The sequence below is a fragment of the Schistocerca cancellata genome, chromosome 3 (assembly GCF_023864275.1).
Source record: "Schistocerca cancellata isolate TAMUIC-IGC-003103 chromosome 3, iqSchCanc2.1, whole genome shotgun sequence".
Classification (NCBI taxonomy): Eukaryota; Metazoa; Arthropoda; class Insecta; order Orthoptera; family Acrididae; genus Schistocerca; species Schistocerca cancellata.
The window spans coordinates 707601076-707626516 of NC_064628.1; the positions used below are offsets into that span (position 1 = coordinate 707601076).

General features: G+C 45.2%; 1 protein-coding gene and 1 non-coding gene across 2 annotated transcripts in view; both read left to right on the forward strand.

Annotated features, from left to right (window-relative positions):
- Positions 1-25441, forward strand: part of LOC126176526 (protein alan shepard) — a 397767-nt gene that overhangs the window by 191131 nt on the left and 181195 nt on the right. The gene's annotated exons all lie outside the window — the stretch shown is intronic.
- Positions 11988-12061, forward strand: Trnat-ugu (transfer RNA threonine (anticodon UGU)). Its single transcript has one exon. It is a non-coding gene; the product is annotated as a tRNA-Thr (tRNA).

Here is a 25441-nt window from a genome sequence, read left to right on the forward strand (position 1 = left end):
GAGGATAGCGCAAAACAATTAAGAGTTGTTCGTTGCGCCATGAGGGAGGGCGTCAAACAAAATAACCCCGTCAGATTTCCAGAAGCCGTCGCCATGACTTTATCGGCAGAAGGTGTTGCTTTGAACTGTTTCTTCGGAGGAGAGGTGGTGTGACGCCATGGATTTCCGTTTTCTTTTCCTTTCGAAGTGATGTTTCATCGCCTGTGACGATTTTCAGCAAGAACTGTCACGATCAGCATCATAACGCACAAGCAATTCCGCACAGACGGTCCTTCGTTGCTCATCACGATCTTCTGTTGGGCGGCGACGAACCCAACTGGCACACGCCTTAGAGTACCCCGACTGGTGGATGAGTGTGTCAGCACTGTCTGCAGGCACGTAGAGTTGAGCAGCAATGAGTGTGTCCCGTCGATCGGCTCGAATTGAGTGTATCCGCACGTTCTAGCACTGCAGGAGTCCGAGCTGTATGCAAGCGGCCGGCACGCGGGATATGGGAAATGTTTGCGCGATCTTCTTGCGATGTTGACAAACGCCTCGCCCAACGACTCAGTGCTTTTGTTCACTGCTAGACATTCTGCAACAGCCTACGCATCTCTTCGATGCTGTGGTTTTTCGCCATAAGGAACTTAATGACAGGTCTCTGCTTGCTTGGAACGCACCTCCGTTACAGGCGCCATTTTGAAGGCTTGCTCACAGCGCCGGCACCGATGGGAATGTCGTGGAACTCTGTAGGCTCAAGTGGAAATATTCCATCATGTCCCACAACAAATTCAGCATTGTTCACCGGAAACTGACCGAGGAAAAAAGTGTTGCATTACGCATTGAACGCCCGTCGTACATCCGAACAGTATTAGCTGATTACCTCTTGAATGAAGAAACACGGAAATGATTTAAATGTACCTCAGATTTGAAATTAGTTTTAACATGCAGTTGACATCTTTGCTTGAAATTTAACTGAATTTGTAAAGTATTTTAACCACTACAGTATTTCCTATATTACTCATATTTGGTGGAAAGAAAAATTACTTCTCTTACCGATTCTCTCCGTTATGGACCTATTAGTGAAATGTTTAGAATCTCCCTACGATGGACTACTACGCATTCTTCATTGCGATCTTGTTGCGGTGATCGTCTTGTTTCAGATCTCACCTTCCTTTTTACTGCACTGGGGGCAAAGCGGCCCACTACTCGTGCGTTAGCAGCGCTTGGCTCGCGCTTTTGAAACAGTGGCTCGGCTGTGTCGCAGTCTGAACGCTACTATTACGTTACGAGTGCAGCCGCTTCTTGCGGTCACCACCCGCGGCGAAGCAGACCACCCAGACGGCCAGCAGCAGCACCGGTCACTGGCTGTGGCTGCATGGGAAGCAGCCCACATAACTGCAGCACGTGCCATCGGCAGCGTTATTAAAAACACTACTGGCCATTAAAATTGCTACACCAAGAAGAAATGCAGACGATAAACGGGTATTCATTGGACAAATATATAATACTAGAACTGACAAGTGATTACATTTTCACGCAATTTGGGTGCATAGATCCTGAGAAATCAGTACCCAGAACAACTACCTCTGGCCGTAATAACGGCCTTGATACGCCTGGGCATTGAGTCAAACAGAGCTTGGATGGCGTGTACGGGTACAGCTGCCCATACAGCTTCAACGCAATACCACAGTTCATCAAGAGTGGTGACTGGCGTATTGTGACGAGCCAGTTGCTCGGCCACCGTTGACCAGACGTTTTCAATTGGTGAGAGATCTGGAGAATGTGCTGGACAGGGCAGCAGTCGAACATTTTCTGTATCCAGAAAGGCCCATACAGGACCTGCAACATGCGGTCGTGCATTATCCTGCTGAAATGTATGATTTCGCAGGGATCGAATGAAGAGTAGAGCCACGGGTCGTAACTCATCTGAAATGTAACGTCCACTGTTCAAAGTGCTGTCAATGCGTACAAGAGGTGACCGAGACGTGTAACCAACGGCACCCCATACCATCACGCCGGGTGATACGCCATTATGGCGATGACGAATACACGCTTCCAATGTGCGTTCACCACGATGTCGCCAAACACGGATGCGACCATCATGATGCTGTAAACGGAACCTGGATTCATCCGAAAACATGACGTTTTGCCATTCGTGCACCCAGGTTCGTCGTTGAGTACACCATCGCAGGAGCTCCTGTGTGTGATAGGTCAAGGGTAACCGCAGCCATGGTACCCGAGCTGATAGTCCATGCTGCTGCGAACGTCGTCGAACTGTTCGTGCAGATGGTGGTTTTCTTGCAAACGTCCCCATGTGTTAACTCAGGGATCGAGACGTGGCTGCACGATCCGTTGCAGCCATACGGATAAGATGCCTGTCATCTCGACTGCTAGTGATACGAGGCCGCTGGGATCCAGCCCGGCGTTCCGTATTACCCTCCTGAACCCACCGTTTCCATCTGCTAACAGTCATTGGATCTCGACCAACGCGAGCAACAGTGTCGCGATACGATTAACCGCAATCGCGATAGGCTGCAATCCGACCTTTATCTACGTCGCAATGCGATGGTACGCGTTTCTCCTCCTTACACGAGGCATCACAACGACGTTTCTCCAGGCAACGACGGTCAACTGCTGTTTGTGTATGAGAAATCGGTTGGAAACTTTCCTCATGTCAGCAAGTTGTAGGTGTCGCCACCGGCGCCAACCTTGTGTGAATGCTCTGAAACGCTAATCATTTGCGTATCACAGCATCTTCTTCCTGTTGGTTAAATTTCGCGTCTGTAGCACGTCATCTTCGTGGTTTAGCAATTTTAATGGCCAGTAGTGTAGTTGCGTCAGGAGGGCCCTAAAGGTTATACATCGAAGCAATTCAGAGGCGCGCTTCTAGATTTTTATCAGAAGATACGATGAACAAGCGAGTGTTAAGGAGATGGTTCGTGAACTCAAAATGGGAACGTCTGGACTGAAGACAACGTTCTGTCCGCCTCGGTAGTTGCGCGCTCGTCGGATTACTGAGCGAAGGGGATCGGATTCGATTCCCGGCCGAGTCGGAGATTTTTTCCGTTCGAGGACTGGGTGTTGTGTTGTCCTTACTTTCAAAGAATGAGCACGTCCCTAAAGGCAGTAAAAAAAGACGTTCTTTTCGCGAGGCACTGTTGAGGAAATGTAGAGAATCGGCATTAGAAGGTTAACACGGACAGATTCTATTGCCGCAGGCGTACGTTTCGCGGAAGGACGACGAAAACAAATTGAGAGAAATTTAGGCTTGTACGGCCGCATATCGACAGTTTTTTCCCTCGCAATGTTTGCGAATGGAAAAGGAAAGGAAATGCTGGTAGTGCTCGAAGGTACCATCCGCTATACCCTGGCTTCAGCAATTTGTATGTAGATGTAACGCTCAGATTTTTAAAAAGTTGCAGGCCACGTGATCCATCAACAGAAAACGTCGAGGAAACGGCCGTTTTATTTTACCGATGGCGTCGGGAAATAAATTCCCAATTACGAGCGCTGCCAATTTTTGAGTCGGAACTCCTGAACCAACAAAACGTGTTCTCAACAAAGTCGCAGTCTGGCTGTAGGTAGAGGTCTGCGCGATCGGGAATATAACAATTACTACTACACTCGTTTTCAGAAAAAAAAACAGACCGTGTCTAGGGATAGGACGTTCATATTCACAGGATTGCCGAAATGATTGATAATTCAGTCACCTCGATTCTGCATGTGTCCTGTTGCCTGGTAGGCACACGGTCCGTCGTGGGCCCTCATAACTTGTTCTATGCGTGATGGCATCGACGCCGGCTGGGGTGGCCGAGCGGTTCCAGGCGCTACAGTCTGGAACCGCGCGACCGGTACGGCCGCAGGTTCGAATCCTGCCTCGGGCATGGATGTGTGTGCTGTCCTTAGGTTAGTTAGGTTTAAGTAGTTCTAAATTTAGGGGACTGATGACCTCAGCAGTTAAGTCCTATAGTGCTCAGAGCCATTTGAACCCTTTGATGGCATCGACGCATATAAGGCGCGAAAGGCGTTCTGTTGTATAGCTACACATGCTGCGTTCATCTGGTTCCAAAGCGCAGATCTGTCTTGCAAGATCATTCGGATGAGGTTCGATCTTCTCATGGGGGTGGTCTGGGTGGTGGGACCTGACCCATCTCGTCGTGTTCTACGGCCTTCCGTGAACCATTCTGCTCACACCGTTGCACTGCCGAAACACTTTGTCCCACGTGAGCAGCAGTTTCCCAGATGGATGCGTGACATTCTCTCACTGAATTGACGGTACGGTTCGCTTACATGTCTGCGAGGCTACCTGCACGTCTGCTGGCGAAAGGGTGGATACTCAATAGGATTGCACTAAGGGATTATCTGGCGTAGATGAAACTACTAATAGAGAACGGAGTCCTTTCTTTATTTCATTTTATATAAAAATAAATAAAGGGCTAGGGAGGTATCGCACTTTGGAAACTGCGTTGCATGTAAAACCTGTACAAACTAAAAAAGTAACTAATGAATCAAATGTACACGGAAACAAGTTCCTTGGTATTAGACCTCTCCCAGCGGCTCGGCCGACCCTGTCGGTCCTCGGGTCGCGAGGATGATCATTTTCGCTACGTTGCGTATTGGGCACTGTCTGCACGCCATCGCCGTTTGTTGAGTGGTGAGCCCCCACCACTTTGTGCTCATTGTCATCAACCTTTGACGGTTCGCTGTTTCCTGAGCGAATGCCCTTTTTTTTTTTACCCGTTTACGTTCCAGTGTGTGTCTGCCATCTGAGTTATCGGCCGTTTTAGCGAACGACGCGCGAGTTGTCGTCGGCTTCTTACTTTTTATGCGTCGTAACAATGTGGCGACGGACATTTAATCTTTGGTTCAGGACCTCCACAGTCTCTAAGGGGCATGGTGTTTTATGGACCTTTCTAAAGGGGAAGTCCTTGTTTTTAGCTGTTTTTCCTTCCGTCGATTGGGCTTAACGTGCAGTCGCTTTTAACCTCTTTTAATTATTAGTTTTCTAAGGTTATGTCTCGGGGCTTATGACCTCAGTCGTGCACTAAAACAAAACAAAAACACCGAAGCAAATGTTGCCAATGTCATTCTTAATGTGCAAATAATTGGTTTGTGTTTAGCATTATTAATCCATGTACCAGGCAGCTGCTTTGCTCACAGATTAGTATGAAGACACAGTACTGTTGGTCTTGAAGAGGCAGATGCAGAGGAGGGAGAGAGCTGGATTTTGTAGTAACCAAAGTAAACGAAACTGAACAGAGATGAGCCTGTACCATTGTATTCATCGCATGGGACTCATCTGGTGAGAGACGAATCTACGATGCCGTGACAACGCACCAGTATTCATTATATCACATTTTGTTCATTAAATCCACGCCTTTAACCAGTCTTCGCTACTGCGTCGCCAGCTTCTGATCTCTTAGCCCTCTAAGACCTACACTCTATCCTGTGTTTTTGTTACTGAACCTCCCAGTTTACTCAGTGAGCTTCCCAGTGCTCTAAGGCGGAATACGAAGCTGCTCGTCGAAGTCGAACAGTGTTCTTGTGAAACGCTCGCAGCCTAGCTGCACGTTTCGCCATACATTCACTTCATTGATATGTACTGACAGCGGCAGTGAAAGACGAAGAATAGCCAGTACTCCAGCGGCGACTGAGTAGCGCTGGTGGATGGTTGTAGCGTGGCTAGGGCAGTCTGCCCTGCTCCCTGCTACTGAATTGTTCTCGTGTTTTTTTTTACTGTTCAGTTAATACATACCGATGAAGTTAATGCCGCACTAGTCTAATTTGGGACCGCTCTATCGAGTGTTGAAGAAGTAAAGTTACTCTTTAAAAATTATGTTGTTTGTAACGTTAAACAATGACCTAGTAGATAGTCTCGGAAGTTCCATGCGGCTTTTCGCGGATGATGCTGTAGTATGCAGGAAAATCTGCAGCGGATAGGCACTTGGTGCAGGGAGCGGCAACTGACCCTTAACATAGACAAATGTAATGTATTGCGAATACATAGAAAGAAGGATCCTTTACTGTATGACTATATGATAGCGGAACAAACGCTGGTAGCAGTTACTTCTGTAAAAATCTGGGAGTATGCGTGCGGAACGATTTGAAGTGGAATGATCATATAAAATTAATTGTTGGTAAGGCGGGTACCAGGTTGAGATTCATTGGGAGAGTCCTTAGAAAATGTAGTCCATCAACAAAGGAGGTGGCTTACAAAACACTCGTTCGACCTATACTTGAGCATTGCTCATCAGTGTGGGATCCGTACCAGGTCGGGTTGACGGAGGAGATAGAGAAGATCCAAAGAAGAGCGGCGCTTTGCGTCACAGTGTTATTTGGTAACCGTGATACCGTTATGGAGGTGTTTAGCAAACTCAAGTGGCAGACTCTGCAAGAGAGGCGCTCTGCATCGCGGTGTAGCTTGCTGTCCAGGTTTCGAGAGGGTGCGTTTCTGGATGAGGTATCGAGTATATTGCTTTCCCCTACTTATACCTCCCGAGGAGATGACGAATGTAAAATTAGAGAGATTCGCGCGCGCACGGAGGCTTTCCGCCAGTCGTTCTTCCCGCGAACCATACGCGACTGGAACAGGAAAGGGAGGTAATGACAGTGGCACGTAAAGTGCCCTCCGCCACACACCGTTGGTTGGCTTGCGGAGTATTAATGTAGATATAGATGTAGAAACATACCGACGCTTTCCGTCGACACTGGGTCTCGAGTGAAAGACGTGATGAACAGTATTTGTTTGAGCTGACTCCAGCTACACATTGAAAAACGAATTTGCAAATATCTGCTGAAAAACCAGCGAAAATGCTTCTGACGTCTGTCGGGAGGTACAGGCTATCAAAAGGATGAAACAAGAATTGGTCGATTAAAGCGAGGCTCTGCGTGCGTGGGGTGCAGGGTTTTGACGGAAGCAGGTTCAGAGCGATCGATCTGGTGCTGAAACCGTCCAGCTGAAGCCCTTCCGGCGGGGACCTCGAGGGTGTGGGGCGGAGCGGGGTGGGTTGGGTATTGGCCGACGGCGGAGTTCATTGTTCGGCGAGCCCGCGAGGACAATGCGGGGCTCCGGCGGCGCGATTAATTATCCACGAGTTTAGCGCAGCTGCCGCTCATTACCGAGTCCTCCTCGGCGACCTTCCAGCTGCTCTTGATCGCCACTCGTTAAATACTTTAATAGCTTATTCATTGCTTCCTTCTTAATCTGGTTTTGTTCCTTGCTGCGATATCACCTTCTTAAAGTATTACAAAGACGCCTACAAGACATGGTTTTAGCTCCTATCTATTTCCACTGTGGGAATATGTGACTGTTTCAGAAATTCTTCAGGACACGTTTGAAGTATTTCTCCTTCACTGGAAACTGATCGAATTTAATTTGAGAATGCTACTGTTACAGTTCGTAAATTTACTACGCGTCACCTGTTAGGCTATCGACGTCCACTGAACCATGTGAGGCACGAAAAAAATACTGTTACCTACCGCAATTAATTCCATCGAGAAGGCGCTGTTTCCTGTTGTTTAAATCATAGGAAATTGGAAAATACGGAAGGAACGACTGGTGCACTCGTACAGCGTTATAAATAAGGTAGACCATCTGTGACTCTCAGAATACTTTATCACCAACCAAAAAAGCTGCGAACTCCTATGAGTGAGTGGTCGCAGTCATCTTAGATCCCCCCCCCCCCCCCCCCCCCCCCGGATTGGACGAAATCTATCGACATTCAACGGGAAAAGTTTTGTGTACGTCCCGTGCCAATATTAGTGATCTTGGAAGTACTGTACATGTTCCTACTGTGCAATTGCTACGGAGCAATTTTCTAAACTTCCCCCAATAAACCATCTGCCTTCCCAACTCGTTGTACGAGGTGCATTCAAGTTCTAAGGCCGATTTTTTTTCTAATTAACTACTCACCCGAAATCGATGAAACTGGCGTTACTTCTCGACGTAATCGACCTGCAGACGTACACATTTTTCACAACGCTGACGCCATGATTCCATGGCAGCGGCGAAGGCTTCTTTAGGAGTCTGTTTTGACCACTGGAAAATCGCTGAGGCAATAGCAGCACGGCTGGTGAATGTGCGGCCACGGAGAGTGTCTTTCATTGTTGGAAAACGCCAAAAGTCACTAGGAGCCAGGTCAGGTGAGTGGGGAGCATGAGGAATCACTTCAAAGTTGTTATCACGAAGAAACTGTTGCGTAACGTTAGCTCGATGTGCGGGTGCGTTGTCTTGGTGAAACAGCACACGCGCAGCCCTTCCCGGACGTTTTTGTTGCAGTGCAGGAAGGAATTTGTTCTTCAAAACATTTTCGTAGGATGCACCTGTTACCGTAGTGCCCTTTGGAACGCCCTCGCTGTCCCAGAACATGGACACCATCATTTTTTCAGCACTGGCGGTTACCCGAAATTTTTTTGGTGGCGGTGAATCTGTGTGCTTCCATTGAGCTGACTGGCGCTTTGTTTCTGGATTGAAAAATGGCATCCACGTCTCATCCACTGTCACAACCGACGAAAAGAAAGTCCCATTCATGCTGTCGTTGCGCGTCAACATTGCTCGGCAACATACCACACGGGCAGCCATGTGGTCGTCCGTCAGCATTCGTGGCACCCACCTGGATGACACTTTTCGCATTTTCAGGTTGTCATGCAGGATTGTGTGCACAGAACCCACGGAAATGCCAACTCTGGAGGCGATCTGTTCAACAGTCATTCGGCGTTCCCCCAAAACAATTCTCTCCACTTTCTCGAACATGTCGTCAGACCGGCTTGTGCGAGCCCGAGGTTGTTTCGGTTTGTTGTCACACGATGTTCTGCCTTCATTAAACTCATTAAACTGTCGCACCCACGAACGCACTTTCGACACATCCATAACTCCATCACCACATGTCTCCTTCAACTGTCGATGAATTTCAATTGGTTTCACACCACGCAAATTCAGAAAACGAATGATTGCACGCTGTTCAAGTAAGAAAGACGTCACCATTTTAAGTATTTGAAACAGTTCTCATTCTCGCCGCTGGCGGTAAAATTCCATCTGCCGTACGGTGCTGCCATCTCTTGGACGTATTGACAATGAACGCGGTCTCATTTTAAAACAATGCACATGTTACTATCTCTTTCCAGTCCGGAGAAAAAAATATCGGAGGCCTTAGAACCTGAATGCACCTCGTAGTAGTTACGTCGAATGATCCGAAACATTTCCATATTTAACACAGAAGAGACGATACGCGAAAAATACCTGTTCGTAAGTGAAAATTTCATCATCTTCAATGACTTTATGGTTAACCTTACCTCATACATATTTATTTTAGTTTAAATAGCAATGAAATCATTTACAGAAGTGGCAAAATGATTTCAAAAGATGAATTTGAATTACTGCAAAAATGAATTGTGTTGGGCACAGAGACCCCAATGCTTGAACTACCTGATTCACAAAAAATTAATGATGGACTTTCGGATATGTCAGCCTAGTTGTTGTTTAAATTTTATGCACATTTCCGATAGCATAACAGTAATGAATCACACAGAGAAGACTTTACAGATGACAAAATCCATACACATTATGAAAAGTGTGTGTGTGTGTGTGTGTGTGTGTGTGTGTGTGTGTGTGTGTGTGTGTATCTACTCCTAAACCACTGCACCGATTTCAACTTAACTTGGTACACGTGTACCTTTCTGTCAGGAGATAATCACTATGGAAGGTAAGAACCACCTCCCTATTAAAGGAGCTGGGGTGAAAATGAAGGGTAGCCTGCTACACGTGAATTCTCAGAGTTTGCTCATACATTATTTGAAAATAAGTTCACTTTACCTGCAACAAACTCCACACATTATTTCAAACCTTTGCACTGACAGTTTCTCAAAATGATGAAAGCCAAAATGTTTGTCGCTTACAAACTTTTCCGTTGTTCATGCAATAAAAATACCGTACGAGGCATGACGTAATTGTTTATTACTTCTTTACTACTAACTGTATTCGTGACACAAAACTGTATACATATATACAACTGAATGTAGTGTAAAATTAAATTATGGCATGAAACACAGTGGAGGAGATGTGACATCATAAACAATGAAATGTGTGAAAAACTGCCGCATCATGAATGATGTTTATTACTTTGCATCTAAATCTGTTCGCAATAAATTTCGTAGACAGTATCCACATAAGACGCTGAATGCAGCTACAGTAATATATCATTGTTCAACGCATAGGTCAGGAGATATGACGTCATAAACATCAACGCAAGGCCAGACTCAGCGTGGTAAGGACGTGGTCTTACAGCTATAAATAAATTCCTGGACATCGCCGGGTTTCTCCGCTAGTACTTAATGATCCATAATTTCCATAATGATTGCAGACTGGACGGAATGCAACAACAGTTAGCATGAGAAAACAGAGTTAATTTCGTGTGCACTTACTTCCTAGTATTAAGTGCGGCACAGTTTGCACTTGACGTCGGCGCGTTTTGCACAGGCACGCGGGAACACTGGCTGTGGGCGGCTCTGCCGAGAGCACGACGGCTCTTCCCCCTGACTACATTTGCTGAGACCGACGTCTGAAGACCTCTTGCTTTTTTATCGAGCGAGTTGTCGCAGTGATTGGGACACTGGATTCGGGTTCTGGACGAGCGAAGTTCAAATACTCGTGGTTTCCGTAAATTCTTGTCTTGTATGACGATGTCGTCAACCTGAGACGTGATTTCTTCCATTCTACGTAACTCCTTGCTAACGTCTGGAGGGCACACTTAGAGGCGAGAAACCCAGCGATAAATTTTTCAGAAACATTTCTCTACTGGGTAACTGAAGAAGGCACTATCCTTCGTTGATATGAGTATTTGCCGTGTGTTTCCGTCTCAGCTTGTAGTCAGACCCCACCGGTTTTCCCCGCGCTAGTCTACGGCTTCGAATGAGCACAGGCACGTGGCGAAACTCGTTTCTCCGTGTCTGCGCTAGGAATTCCCCCCCCTCAGACGATTCACACACCACCACAAACGAAATCGAGGTTGCTCGAAGCTGTGGCTTCACTGCAGAACCCGTAAATCTCGGTGCTCTGTCTCTTCATAAGTGTGTTAAAATTCGATGAGAGTTTTATTAACATCTCATCTGCAAATCTGTAATCAGTTGAAACTCACTGACGCTTTAAAACTTGTGTACCGGACCGGAACTCGAACAGGTAAACCTTGTGTTATGGTCTTCAGTCCTAACACTGACACGTTGTTGTGTCCAGCGCCAGTCTCTTCGTCTCAGCAAAACTACCGAACTTGGTCTCCCTCTTATTTTTACCTCCCCTCACATCCTTCCATTACCATACAGATAATTCGCCTATGACTCAAGATCTGCCCTCTCAATCTATACCTTCCTTTATGCAACATGTACCACAAATTTCTTTTTTCGCAATTCGATCCAGTACTCCTCGTTAGTTATTCGATCTACCCAATCAAATTGAAATACACGCATTTCACCAAGATTCAATTGTCTTCTCGTCTGGACTTCATATCGCCCATGTATCACTTCCGTGCAAGACTGCACATCGTACAAATTTCTTGAGAAAATATTTATATTCGATTTATCAAATTTCTCTTTATATGTACTGAGGTGGTATCTGTTCTTTCGGACCGAACAGATACCATCAGTGACCATGCAGCTCGTTAGAATGAAATGACAATGAAATGAAAACCCTTAGCTGCTTACAGGCGTTGACGTACGTGAACGGGGACAGATGAAAATGTGTGCCCCGACCGGGACTCGAACCCGGGATCTCCTGCGTACGTGGCAGACGCTCTATCTATCTGAGCCACCGAGGACACAGAGGATAGGCCACATGTACGAAAGAACAGATACCGTCTCAGTGTATATATATAATATGGAAACAGTGCCCGAACTCTTACGGGAATCGGCAACGTGCCGCGAGTAATGAGTATAATAGGCGGGGCACTACGTTGAGAATGTGGGTTTCGCGGGAGGCGTGCCAGAGATAAATCCCTGCAGTCGCACTATCCTCTGTGTCCTCGGTGGCTCAGATGGATAGAGCGTCTGCCATGTAAGCAGGAGATTCCGGGTTCGAGTCCCGGTCGGGGCACAAATTTTCGTCTGTCCCCGTTGACTATGTCAACGCCTGTAAGCAACCAAGGGTTTTCATTTCATTGAAATTTCTCTTTTTCATAAATGCTTTTGCTGCTGTTACCGATCTGCATTTTATGTTCTCTCTACTTCTGCCATCGTCAGGTACCTCGCTGTCGAAATAACAGAACTCATAAATTTTTAGTGCCTTATTTCTCAATCTAATTCTCCCGGAATCGCCTGTTCGACTACTTTCCATTATTCGTGTTTCACCTTTTACGATATTTATCTGATAATCTCTTTCCCACCCATCCATTTTGTTCAACAGCTCTTTTAAGTCCACTGTCGTCTCTGTCAGAATTACAGTGTCATCAGCTTTGATTTCTTCTCTCTGAACTTTAATTCCCTGTGCAAGGTGTTTTTACCTACCGACTGAGCTATCCAGCTTTAAAACCCTTTACCCGCGCGCAGGACCGACACACCGTTTTCACCTGCCTTCGAGTTTCAAATCAGTCGCCCACAACACTGCAGAGTGAAAGATTCATTCTGGAACCTGTCATCACCACCAGTCACGTAAATCACGTCTCGTCTCTCTGAGTCGAGTCCCGAATGCCCGAGAATTTGGTATTCCCGGCACGACGTGCTCTTGCCCGGCCGGGAGGCTGCGCGGCGAATGCAGACTACGCGCGGCGTACGGTGCTGCAGGAATGCGTGGCCGGTGGGATGAATGGCCAGGTGCGCCTGCCCATCCCGGGTCATCGGCATTCGCTGGCCGCGCAACCGGTTCCGGCTCCTCCGCTGCTCCTGCTCCTGCTGCTACTGCTGCTGTGTTGTGGCGAGCTGCCTTCTTGCGGCGAGGCCTTTACTCTCGCCGCCGCCGCCGCCGCCGTCCGGCTTTTTGCCGTCTCTCCCCCTCCTCCCCTCCCCCCCCCCCCCCACTCCCCCTCAAACGCGAGCGACCTCCTCGCAAGGCTCCGTGCTGCGTGACGGACCGACTTCCGTTGATGGGAGTCGTGCTGCGGTGCCGTTTCACGCACTCCTACGTCCGCAAATTCCATCGCATGCCGGTTCACATTCTCTCGCTTTTCTTCGGTCTCTTCCATTCTGCTTTCACCTGGCGCAAACTAGTTTCTCTAGTAAATTATCGAATACCTCCTACTGGTTTTTGTCGAATAAATATTTTTTTTATTTTTTTCCATTTACGAGGAGATCACGGCAAGTGCCATAAAACGATTTCGAAAAACTTCGCTCAGTGGGAGGGCAGACGAAACAAACTAACTCCTGTCTCAGCTCAACCTTAGATACTCAACCGTTTCTGAGAAAACGGCCGTCAAAGTTTTCGACGTAATTTAAAAGTATTTTAGCACGCGATAAGCTCTGTCCAACTAGCGGCATAATGGCCAGTGTTTTAACCACTCTCACTTTTGCGTCCCGTGTTCGAAGCCCGATTACTGTTTTTTATTTATTCATTCTATCGTATTTTGTTCATTTATGTATCCGTAGAAGGTTCTTATCAAGTTAGGGGAAACGAGGTCATTATATTAACTGTGTAAGAGGTCCATGACTAAGGAATTTGTTTAAAAAAAAATCAAATGTGTGTGAAATCTTATGCGACTTAACTGCTAAGGTCATCAGTCCCTAAGCTTACACACTACTTAACCTAAATTATCCTAAGGACAAACACACACACACACACACACACACACACACACACACACCCATGGCCGAGGGAGGACCTCCGCCGGGACCAGCCGCACAGTCCATGGCTGCAGCGCCCTGGACCGCTCGGCTAATCCCGCGCGTAAGGAATTTGTTGCTAGCGCACTCGAGCAGATGTAATTTCGATGGATTGCTCACGCGCTGCCTGCGATATGTAAGCTATAAGAGAATCTGAGACCAGATAGCAGTGTTGGCTCCAGTAGGAACTGTGTGTCAGTAGGAGTAAGTAGTAGCTAGGAGTCTGGTGTATAGAGTTGGTTGGGCCGGTCGTGGGGAGCAATGGCGGTGCCTGAGCGATGTAGTATGACGTAAAAGCAGCCTCGCGCATGTGTACTGTTGTCATATCAAGTCCCATCTAAATGTTTTTAAAAAATCTCTTAGTAATAATCTTTCTTATAAAAATTAACTTTTGACAATCATTCATCTCAATTTAAAGGATTTACTAATTTCTCTAATCCATGGTCATCCCGAGTATTGTAAAGAAAAACCAGTTGTTTCTTTTTACACGTGACAAATCTAACGGCCGGCATTGCACTGGGCTGTGCCAGAAAAATTTCTTATAGGAGCAGATATATATATGCGTTATCCGGCGACCTTATTGAGGTAAGAATTTTCAATTTATTCAGTATGATCTTTCAAGGCCATGACGAAGCACTGCTGACGTCGAAATTTACCAGTTTAGATTCACAGTCAGTTAATTATTGAAAGGTTATATGTGAGTCACATTTTTTATTAGGAGATTAGTCACATTGTATTATTTGTAGATTACGGAATTTATATATTGAGAGGTTACGCTGAATGTGAATGCTATACATATATATATTTTTTTATCTGTGGGGAGGTTACAACTGTAAAATTACATCTGGGTTTCACAGTAAGTTCCATACGTTATATATTATGTGTGGTTATGGTATTTTCAGATGCTACAGTCTTTTTAAATTCTCATATTCTTGTATTTCACTTTTGTATCAGTTCTCATTTCTTACATTTTTTTGTTATGCTTATTCTTCAGGAATAATTGGAGCCTTCCCTTGGATGATACCGATCGTAGAAACATGCGAAACATGCGAAACATTGCAATCCCAAGCACAGAACACAAAGAGTATCTTGCCAATGCGGGTTTTTCACAGCGGCATTTGTTCCCACAATTCTCATCCGGCAAAGAAACTCTATTAACATTGCTGAAGATTTCACGAGTTAGCAACAATTTCGCGGCAAACCACGCATAACATATCACTTTGCCGAAATCTCGCGCTTGCAGTTGATTATGAATCACGATACACTACAGGAATTCCACCGAAAACAAATTTAAAGTTAGTAGACGAATAAGGTGAACGTTATTTCAATATACATTGGAAAACATTTTCTAGTAATCTCCTAAATAAACAAAACTGAAAATAATCGGATGTCGAACATGGGGGTGCGAAAGTGTAAAGCCGCAACCCTAGCCACAGCGGCATCGCTTCGGTTGAACTGTTTCAACTCTAAAAGTCACGTGAACTACCTCGAACGAAAACTTTGACCCTTCATTTTCGCAGAAACAGTCGAATATCTGCGGAGAGGCGTAGACACGTTTTCACATACTTTGACACTCTTCCACTGAGCGAAGTTTCTGGGCAATGTGGTTGTGGCACTTGCCGCGTTCTTCTCGTCAGTATAATAATACAGTGACCTGTAGAATGTAGATGCAAATTTTTCGTAAAAGAGTATCATTTTTCATTTACTTCTTATATAATTAAAGACCTGTTACTCAGCGTTTTAAACCTGTTGTACATTTTTATAATTTACTTCTTATAACAACAGAAATATAAAAAAATGTCGAGGTTTGTCGATGACATTTAAATTTTCTCGGAAGCAGAAATTGTCTTGAAAGTCCAGTTGAATCCAATGGATAGTATCTTTCTTTTTATTTAAATTGGCTTCCTATCTTATGCGCGCGCGCGCGCGCGTGCATGCGTTGCGTGCGTGCGCGCGCGCGCGCGCGCGCGCGTGTGTGTGTGTGTGTGTGTGTGTGTGTGTGTGTGTGTGTGTGTGACCTTGAACCTCAACAGTCCAAGTGATGTGCTTACGTGGACGATACCTGATAAAGAGTCTGAAACTGTATAACTGTACAGCAATGAACTTTTATCAAAAAAATTTAGAAAACGGTGTGCTAAGTAAGCTATCCTGTGAAATTCTGTATTTTGCAGTGCAGTGGGCAGTGATAAAATGCGTGACGTCACAGTGCTTGTCCTTCAGTCCCAACACACAAAAGTAACAGAATAAAAATTCTCTGTAAAATTACAAACCGAATATTGAAAAATAAATGACCAGAAATGCTAATATTAAAATGCTTTGTAATGATACGTATGCAATCTAAGTAAAATTCCGAGCACTAAATCTCTCTCTCTCTCTCTCTCTCTCTCTCTCTCTCTCTCTGCACGGATAACTTAGTGTGACAAAGTGAAGTAAACTGTACTGAAATGAACGTGACAATAATTTTGAAATGCAAATCTTGATTGTCAACGATTTTACTGTGTCCTGACTGATGTTAAAAAGCCATAACAAATTTCAGGACTTAGCTTGTGGAAACTCAGACCTGCTCGAAAGAGGTGAAAATTAACATGCGGTGCAGCAGCAAACCAACTAAAGAAAAACTTTGCCAATTGCAATGCAAGCGAAAGCAACTGAGCTACGTACGTCGTACTAAATGTTCTGACCAACTGTGTTCCGCCAAGTGCAATGCGGCGACAAACAATTGCAAAATTAAACTTTCATGAGGAGCCGGTGGAATGAATGACTGAAAAGAGAAAATTCAAAAACTGAAATTTTGATATCTTGACAATTACAATCGTCTTCACAAAAATCATTTCTCATAAAAAATATGACTTTGCCATGAAATTAGTTAATGAAACGGCAAAAGAGTGGTGACTCTACAACTCTGAATCCGACCTATGTAAGCAGATAACCTTATTTAATGACTTCGCGACATCAGATTAATCCCGTCTCGACGTCAGACTAACCAAACCAAACCAATAAAGGAAAATAATGCTAAAAATTTTCCTTTCTCAAACTCATGATAAATTATGGGCGAGCAAGCGATGCAGCGACAACGTTACCTTGTATATCTTCACACTTTTCAAATCAATGTTTACAAAATCATATTTCCAAAAAGCAACGTTCTCTTCACTTGCGTCTCTTTGTATTGTTGTTAATTTCCAGACCGTTCAGCAGCATGACCGACACCAGATTCTCTCCCTGTCGTACTTGTCATGCTACGCTGGCAACGACTACACTGTTGGCAACCAAAGATCACACTGCTCAAGTGTACAAACATGTGCTGTGACGTTGCTCGTGGTCTAGCTACAGGTTTGTTTCGTTAGTTTTTGACGAGTGCCCTTGATGATTACCCACCTTAGTCCGAATCGTCAGACTAGCGATGCCATTCCATCTTGAATGAGCTACGGGGAAAACACCTGGGTCGTTGCGACGCAAGTACATGAAATGCCAACAGTTTCCGTTCGAGTTGTTTTGTGCGTGTTAGTTTGTGCGATATATATCGTGCTGTTTCCGAGACATTCAAGAATGATGTCACGTACATAGATTCGATGTTTCCCAACTCTTCTGGTGTCTTTCATAGAGACAGTAATTCATTCTCTGCCGTACCTTCCTGTTCATAACGAGTCCTCCTCCCGTTACACCATTTCCTGTTGCTGTTGATATTACCGTATTCTCGTCTGTCCATAAATCTTGACGTCCACTGTATCTACACACATCAAAAGAAGTTTTGCATCACCCGGTTCCCAGAACTCCTGAAGATAGACGTTGACTATGGATCTTGTATCACAGACACAGTCCGTTTGACTGTTCAGAGATGTCACTAAAACCGCCCAATTGTGTAAACAACCAGGCATGAGTATCGCTTATTAGACGGAGGGGGTCCGACAGCCGATCAGTTCCAGTCATTCCACCAGGAAGGAGGTACACGGTTCGTGTTGTCTGTAGTTCAACAATGCCTAGACGGTCAGTACCGCCGTTCGATCGCGTCCTTATTGTTACTTTTTGCCAGGAAGGGCTCTCAACAAGGGAAGTGTCCAGGCGTCGGGGTGAACCAGAGGGATGTTGTTCAGACATGGAGGAGATACAGAGAGACAAGAACTGTCGATGACATGCCTCGCTCAGGCCGCCCAAGGGCGGTGGATTATGGCTCGGAGGAACCCTGACAGCAACGCCACCATGTTGAATAATGCTTTTCGTGCAGTCACAGGACGACGTGTTACGACTCAAACTGTGCGCAAGAGGCTACACGATGCGTAACTTTACTCCCGACGTCCATGGCGAAGTGCATCTTCGCAACCACTACACAATGCAGACGGGCCTAGCAACATGCCGAGTGGACCGCTCAGGATTGGCATCACGTTCTCTTCACCGATGATTGTAGCATATGCCTTCAACCAGACAATCGTTGGAGACGTGTTTGGAGGCAGCCTGGTCAGGCTGAACGGCTTAGACACACTGTCCAGCGAGTGCAGCAAGGTGGAGGTTCCATGCTGTTTTGCGGTGGCATTATGTGGGGCCGACGTACGCCGCTGGTGGTCATGGAAGGCGCCGTAACGGCTGTACGATACGTGTATGTCATCCTCCGACCGTTAGTGCAACCATATCGGGAGCATATTGGCGAGGCATTCGTCTTCCTGGACGAGAATTCGCGCACCCATCATGCACATCTTGTGAATGACTTGCTTCAGGATAACTACATTGCCTGACTAGAGTGACCAGCGTGTTCTCGAGACATGCCTGGGATAGATTGAAAAGCGCATTTTGTGGACGACGTGACCCACCAACCACTCTGAGGGATCTACGCCGAATCGCCGTTGAGGAGTGGGACTATCTGGACCAACAGTGCCTTGATGAACTTGTGGATAGTATGCCACGACGAATAGGGGCATGCATCAGTGCAAAAGGACGTGCTACTGGGTATTGGTGGTACCTGTGGGTACAGCAATCTGGACCACCACCTCTGAAGGTCTCGCTGTATGGTGGTACAACACGCAATGAGTGGTTTCATGAGCAATAAAAAGGGCAGAAATGATGTTTGTGTGATCTCTGTTCCAATTTTCGTTACAGGTTCCGGAACTCTCGGAACCGAGGCAATGCAAAACTTTTTTTGATGTGTGTATATTGAGCAATAGCATTTTCCTTTTCAGATATTCTAGATTCCTGCCACGTTAAAATTTTTGTCGTTCCACGCCGCGACTCGTTGAACGTTATCTTCTCGTTGGCTATTATGTTTTTCATGGTCACTTTGCCTTTGGCACCCCTCCCGGAGGGGACTAGTGTGGAATGTTTTACCAATGGAGAGGTCATCATGACTCTGTTTCAGTTACGGGCAACATGTCCTGTAGATATATGTTGATACATGTTGTGTGTCTGTAATGCACTGATCTCTGTTGTCTTCTGCATCCTCGTGCTGTTGATAATTGCTGATTCTTCCGCCTATTTCTTCTGTACGAATAATAAATCTGTAAAACTGTTATATCTGTCCGTTTGAACACGCTTCTGCAACACTACTACGCAAATTTTCATGGGGTTTCAGAACTAATTTGAACGTAGATTGGGGCATCTTATAGGCTTCATTTCACAAAAATCGGATCACAAAAATACGTAAATTGAAAGTTTTATCCATAGTAATATTATAAATGCGAAAGTAACATAAGCTTTCACGACTAATCAGCTGAAATAATTTTAATGCAGTGTGGTGTGGAATTAGCTCGAACCCTGAGGAAGATCATAGGCTGCTTAAGAAATTTTGTAGTAAAAGATACTTATTGGTTGAACACATGTGTTACACGAAGTGCACAAAAATATTTACAGTTTGAAAAATCTATTTACTCTTTGTCTTTGGGTATTTATCATATTTGTGAAAATTGTTGCTTATGTGCTGTGCGATAAAATTCAAAGTAATAAATATAATGCTTACACAGTCTTAGTATGTTTAATCCATACTTCCACACTATTTGTTGCACAATGTACGCGTTGTGTAATGTATAGGTACTTCAAAACGTATGAATCATAGAAGGGCATTCCCGTCCATGTCCCTCTTTACGCACTTCTCGGCAGCGACGCCGCGCATGCCGAAGTATTGTGTATTGGGACATCTTGGGCGGAGGGATAGCGCAGTGCACGTCACGAGCTACGCTTACCAGAGCAGGCAGACGAGTGAGGGCAGCTGGCGTTACTGCAGTTTGCTTATTTACCATCACTCATCGTAACGGAACTACTGATAGGCGCGCGCAGATGCGGGAAACAGCTAGTAACAAAATAAATTATATAATCTGCACTCGAGCCGCTTAATTTCAATGTGAGTCACCTCCCGGAAACGCAGGCCTTTAGCTTACTGTGAAGACTGTATGGCTCCTGTCTACCACTCTGTTTCGACAGGTAATCCAGTTCACTTGTACCCCGCCCTCGCACATTCGAGGTGAGTAGTCACCAATGTGAAACGCGTTCATTTTTCCTCCACCCCCTCCTCCGTCCCCCTACCCCTCCTCATCTCCTTCCCCTCCGCCTTGCCCGGCTCGATGTCCTCTTCCACCCTCCCCACCTCATTGCCCACCTCCACCTCCACTCCTCATTCCCATTCCATTCCATTCCTTCCCTTCCCCCTCCTCATCAGATTTAATGCATGGACTTCGCACCATTTGATAGCACGCTACTAAATTCCGCAGAGTGCTGTGGCATCAGCTGTGTTTCATTGAATTTCTTGTCCAGCTTATGGAGGATATTGATGTAGGTTCTCTAACTGTAATATTGATTATCAATAAAATGGCAGCAATAGGTGAACTTTTCTTTTTGTTTTAAAAACCACGGTCGGCCATTTCATCCATTGGTATCTACATAATATCGGAAAAAAATACGAATACAAGGGAATACGTGCTATATTTTTGATACTGTATGCAACTGGTGCTGATATTGTATTCAGAATTAAGTCACTCCATAGTTCTGTTTTGCTTGTAGCGTAATACTTTTGATTGTCGACAATTTCTCGTTTAATGGTAATGAGCTCGTATGGATGCTTCGTGTTAAGTCCCTTTTATCGCTCCTCCTACCTACGGCCTTGTTGAGTCACGCTACGCGTCATCGCATACACTATCTGATCGCGCTCCCTTTTTGTAGGCAGCCTGTTGCGGTCATTAGTTGTATACGACAGGAGAGGAGGCTAGGACAAAATAACTGTGGCGTTCTGTTGTAATAAAAACTCAAGATCTTCTGAAGCATGAAATCACTGTACATTTTTTTAATGAGGGCTTTACAACGTAGTGTGGTCGCTTTCTTGTCTTGCAAGGAATCTATGTAACTTGTCAGTGTGAGCCGTGAGAGCTCCTAATGTGGTGGAAAAGTTTCGGAGGGAAACGCTCCGTATCGCATGTAACATGCAGTCAGATAACGGTTAAGGGTCCTTTGGACCTGTTTTATCTCTTGCAAACATTGGGGTCTTCTGTTCTTCCCGTCTAGGAAAGCCTGCGCGAACGTTGTCGACCTTCGTTATTAAATCTGATTTTACTTGACCGCTTTACTTGAACCAGTCATTACAGCAAAACAAAATGTCCAGACACTCTGTGACCAAAATGGTACTGAAACAGAGGATGACAGACTAAAGGCCGAGATACTAAATGTCTTTTTCCAAAGTTGTTTCACAGAGGAAGATTGCACTGTAGTTCCTTCTCTAGATTGTCGCACAGATGACAAAATGGTAGATATCGAAATAGACGACAGAGGGATAGAGAAACAATTAAAATCGCTCAAAAGAGGAAAGGCCTCTGGACCTGATGGGATACCAGTTCAATTTTACACAGAGTACGCGAAGGAACTTGCCCCCCTTCTTGCAGCGGTGTACCGTAGGTCTCTAGAAGAGCGTAGCGTTCCAAAGGATTGGAAAAGGGCACAGGTCATCCCCGTTTTCAAGAAGGGACGTCGAACAGATGTGCAGAACTATAGGCCTATATCTCTAACGTCGATCAGTTGTAGAATTTTGGAACACGTATTGTGTTCGAGTATAATGACTTTTCTGGAGACTAGAAATCTACTCTGTAGGAATCAGCATGGGTTTCGAAAAAGACGGTCATGTGAAACCCAGCTCGCGCTATTCGTCCACGAGACTCAGAGGGCCATAGACACGGGTTCACAGGTAGATGCCGTGTTTCTTGACTTCCGCAAGGCGTTCGATACAGTTCCCCACAGTCGTTTATTGAACAAAGTAAGAGCATATGGACTATCAGACCAATTGTGTGATTGGATTGAGGAGTTCCTAGATAACAGGACGCAGCATGTTATTCTCAATGGAGAGAAGTCTTCCGAAGTAAGAGTAATTTCAGGTGTGCCGCAGGGGAGTGTCATAGGACCGTTGCTATTCACAATATACATAAATGACCTGGTGGATGACATCGGAAGTTCACTGAGGCTTTTTGCAGATGATGCTGTGGTGTATCGAGAGGTTGTAACAATGGAAAATTGTACTGAAATGCAGGAGGATCTGCAGCGAATTGACGCATGGTGCAGGGAATGGCAACTGAATCTCAATGTAGACAAGTGTAATGTGCTGCGAATACACAGAAAGATAGATCCTTTATCATTTAGCTACAAAATAGCAGGTCAGCAACTGGAAGCAGTTAATACCATAAATTATCTGGGAGTACGCATTAGGAGTGATTTAAAATGGAATGATCATATAATGTTGATTGTCGGTAAAGCAGATGCCAGACTGAGATTCATTGGAAGAATCCTAAGGAAATGCAATCCGAAAACAAAGGAAGTAGGTTACAGTACGCTTGTTCGCCCACTGCTTGAATACTGCTCAGCAGTGTGGGATCCGTACCAGATAGGGTTGATACAAGACATAGAGAAGATCCAACGGAGAGCAGCGCGCTTCGTTACAGGATCATTTAGTAATCGCGAAAGCGTTACGGAGATGATAGATAAACTCCAGTGGAAGACTCTGCAGGAGAGACGCTCAGTAGCTCGGTACGGGCTTTTGTCAAAGTTTCGAGAACATACCTTCACCGAAGAGTCAAGCAGTATATTGCTCCCTCCTACGTATATCTCGCGAAGAGACCATGAGGATAAAATCAGAGAGATTAGAGCCCACACAGAGGCATACCGACAATCCTTCTTTCCACGAACAATACGAGACTGGAATAGAAGGGAGAACCGATAGAGGTACTGAAGGTACCCTCCGCCACACACCGTCAGGTGGCTTGCGGAGTATGGATGTAGATGTAGATGTAGATGTAGATGCATCTTACTGCTTAGTTAAAGGAAATAAGCTGACTTCTAATTACATGATCCTAGTCAGGTCTCTGTGAGCGTCACCATATACAGGATGTTTCAAAATCATTGCATGTCTAGGGATGATAGGTCATGACATGGTTAACAACTGTTGTTGGAGACAAAATGTTCGCTGACGCTTCCGGCAATGCTTTTATTGTTTATTCCCATGAGAGACGACAGGGCATAGGTTCACCCTGCAGCGTGCGTATGGCTTGTGTGCTGCCCGCGATATTGTCATGTGCTCCGTATAAAAGGGGTTAGGCCCAGCAAACTTCATGTTGCTTATTCACTTCTAGAATACCTTTCTCCTCTTAGAGACACTCATTCCTCTGGTTTTCTCGTAGGAATTCACACTATGATTTCGATGCGGTAGGCAGTTCGCAGCATCAACTGGTTAGGAGAACCGGCTAATTCGGTGAAACCTCGATGTTCCAAGGGGAAGGAAAAAAGGGGGGTCGAATACTAAAGGACGCGTGACGTAACCGGAAAGCGTCAGCGAACATTTTGTCTCTAACAACAGTTGTTTCCAACGACGAGACTTCTGCCCCTGGACGTTTGACACAAAGACTTCAAGACATCCCGTAATATTCTGTACATTCTAAGAGCGGCGAGCACTTCGCCTTTCCTTTGAAAGTATTTCGATCGTAGAGGTTCCCGAAATAAACAATAAATTAATGAACGCTGTAAAACTAAACAACATTTTTCAAATGCTTCGTTTTTAGATACTTTCTCCAAATGAATTTTATGGAAAACGGGTACGAACGATGTATGGCGAAGAAGTTACAAAAATATGTATTGGAAACCAGTAGTCATCAAATCAGGTCGAGACGAAGTGACGAGATGCTATTGCAGTTTAATTACGAATCACAGTGTGCAGTCAATCTACTAGCATTAAACTAATTTACTTTTCTCTTGTGTACGACGCTCTTGATAACCTTTTTTACACTAGCGACACCCTTCGGACGATTCAGCCCTCTCTAAGAACGTCATGGGGCTGCAGCCCCATTAAATCTGATCTGACCTCTTTGGAATGTAGTGCGCCCCCAATGTTTGGTCCGATATACAGGCTGGAATCACTCGACGAATTGTGAACAAGGTCCGAAACAGAAAAGGGTTTTTATGCTTTTTCAGCCTCGTGTTTAAGGATTCCTGTAAGACCATCCTGTTCAGCACACTTCTACACAGCCTCGGTGCCACCCAAGCAAATTTGTGGAGCACTTAAAAATATACCTTTGCAGAGACAATCGTTGACAGATTTGTAGGCGCCTGTGGGTAGGCAACCACGTAGACACCAACTGACAAGGGAACCTCCCCATCGCACCCCCCTCAGATTTAGTTATAAGTTGGCACAGTGGATAGGCCTTGAAAAACTGAACACAGATCAATCGGGAAAACAGGAAGAAGTTGTGTGGAACTGAAAAAATAAGCAAAATATACAAACTAAGTAGTCCATGCGCAAGATAGGCAACATCAAGGATAGTGTGAGCTGAGGAGCGCCGTGGTCCCATATAAAGCGGCTTGCTAACTTACGCATTGAGTGGGCGAACTATGTTAATGAACACAAAGCTCTTGGAATGGCATTGACAACGTCCCTTTTAAAAATGATAGCAATAAATTGGCGGGAGGTGGCAAGAAAAATCAAGGGAGCTCTGATTGAAAACTGTCAACGTAGTATAGACCAATTCCAGAGAATACTGTTTATCAACACGTACATTTTATCCAAGGCCTACTACATAGCACAGGTTCTCCCCATTCCATCCATGGTGGCGAAGACGATCATGTCCACCTTAGCAAAGTTCTTGTGGAAAGGGGAATTGTTTCGAGTGCCGGTGAAGACAACAGTTTTGGATCCAAGCAATGGAGGAATGGGTCTAACCGACATCAAGTCTAAAGCGATGGCACTGTATGTCAAACGAACATGGAGCATAATGTGTAATGATCCAGGGTGCATACAGCAAAACTATACGATATTGTCAGGCCAGAAAGTGTAGAGCCGCCGATAAATATACAAAAAATAAGTTTTAAGCTGAAACACATTCGGGAGTATTATCTTGAACTAAGTTATCTCAGCAAAAAGATTTTAAACTCCAAAAACGTTACAGCAAAGGCGATTTTAGCTGAAAGACTGAAACATGAAAGGAAAAATAACATAGAAACCAAATATGCTGGAATAGCATGGAATGTGGTCTGGAAAAACATCAGTAGTGATGTTCTTTCGTCTGACGTGAGAACAGCGTGGTACAAGGTAGTCAATAACATCATCAGCACTAATGAGCGTCTCTTTGCCATCGGTTTAAGTGACACAAACCTCTGCAGCAAATGCAACCTCGTTGATAGTGTGCCTCATCGTTACACTTGTGGAGATCGGATTATC